Genomic DNA, 1832 nt, shown 5'->3' on the forward strand with positions numbered 1-1832 from the left:
TCATGTTAAAGACAGAATTTCTCTTCATTTTATGAGGAAACAGCCCAAAAACCACAGTCTGATTCCATTTGAAAATTCAACGTTCAGCCTTAAAACTGCAAGCAGAGGTTTGAGCTTTCTTCCTGTGCTAGGTACTTCTCAGCCGCCGCCACACGTAGCCCGCATCTGATGTCAGTCCCCTGAGGGCCGTGGTGGGGTGGGGACACCCGAGAAAGCCTCAGCTGCCAGCTGTGGCAATGCCGTTCATTTTAATTGTGTTCAGACCTCAGTTTTGTCGTCTTGAGATAAATAGACGTTGGCAGACGTTTTTACTTGAGAAGATTTTGCATGATTTACAAAATGAGGACTGAAAATGCCAAGTCCTCGCAAATCTGTGTCAATCCTAAATAAACGATGGTTTGCAGTGTCCCTGCCCGCTACAGAATGTGGCAGAGATCTCATGCTACTGTGTTTTCTGAACGAGGCTCTGAAGGAGACAGGCTGTGTTGTTACTATAGAGTCTACTATCACTGTGTCACAAGTCTCAGTATCGTACTGATCCGATATCCATCTGTCAGCAGGGCTTTCCTCAATCCCAGTATCACAGCAAGTGCCCAAGACTGCATTGCTGCAAGTCAGATAAAGGGGTGTGCAATAGTACCAGGCCAGACATTCTTTAAGGGAGAAAAAAAAAAAAGGGCTGGGAGGCATGCACAAAAATAGCCCCAAACCCCAGAAAACATGACCAAACATCCTGGCACAGGGCTACAACACATATCAATTAAATGTGTGCATGATTAATAGCTCAGAGAGATCTGGGACACGTAAGACCAGCCAGGCTGGTTAGAAATTAGCCAGGTGGCATCTCTAAATTACAGGATAGTCCTATGTTTAGCAATATCCTTGATTTTGTTTCCCTTTCATGCTTTTAAATGTGTTTTTCCATATGTTTGGAGGGTGATGGGTTTTGTTCACTGATTCTCTTCTGCAGAGAAATGGTGGGCAAAGTACTAGTGAATTGGAGATGAGGACAAAGGGCCTGGAAGAGCTGTAAACACAGAGAGCAGCCACTTCAACGAAAACTGATAGGAGAGAAAGGCTGCTGGGTTTTTGCTGATGGGCATGTTGCCTTTCACCAGCATGCCCAAAGCAATGCTTATTGGACTTGGGAAAATCTTGTCTACAGCAGCCAGAAGCAGGCTGCTGCCCCTGCCAATACCATTTATTTGGCATATCCATCTCCAGGGAAAGAGGACAGCTAGGAATGGACGTCATGAATCATTCCAGCAACAGCGGCTGCCCTTTTCCTTGGTTAGCAAACAAAAACACTTACAGAGACATTCAGATCTACATTAATTTCAATCCTTAAAGGAGGCATTCTGTCTTTTAGTCACATAGAAATCACCTGTAATTGACAGATCAAGTAAAATGACTGTGTGAATATAGAGGACAGAGCATAAAGCCCTCCTGCAGCCAGAACCGATCATGGCCACCACCGAGCAAGTCCATTATGCTTTTCTTTTTGAACGCAAGTTAAAAAGTAAGTAGCGTAAGCTCTATCCAATACAAAAATTCAGAGTTCTTCAGCTCAAGTCTCACTATCGTCAGAAGAGGACTTACTGGGGGTGCTAAGAAAGATGTTACACCATTCACCACATTAGCCCTGTCCAATGCAATGCATAATTTGTATTAATTGATGGTTGATGCAATACCGTTTTATTAGCAATCAATGAGCCATTTGTTGGCCATACTCTTGTCACAACCTTGTACCTCTTCTAAGAATAATAAAAAAAATACTATCACCTCAGCTTATAGGCTTGCATTTTTTTTAATCTGCATAATGGATTAAGGAT

This window comes from Falco naumanni, chromosome 8, assembly GCF_017639655.2.
Source record: "Falco naumanni isolate bFalNau1 chromosome 8, bFalNau1.pat, whole genome shotgun sequence".
NCBI lineage: Eukaryota > Metazoa > Chordata > Aves > Falconiformes > Falconidae > Falco > Falco naumanni.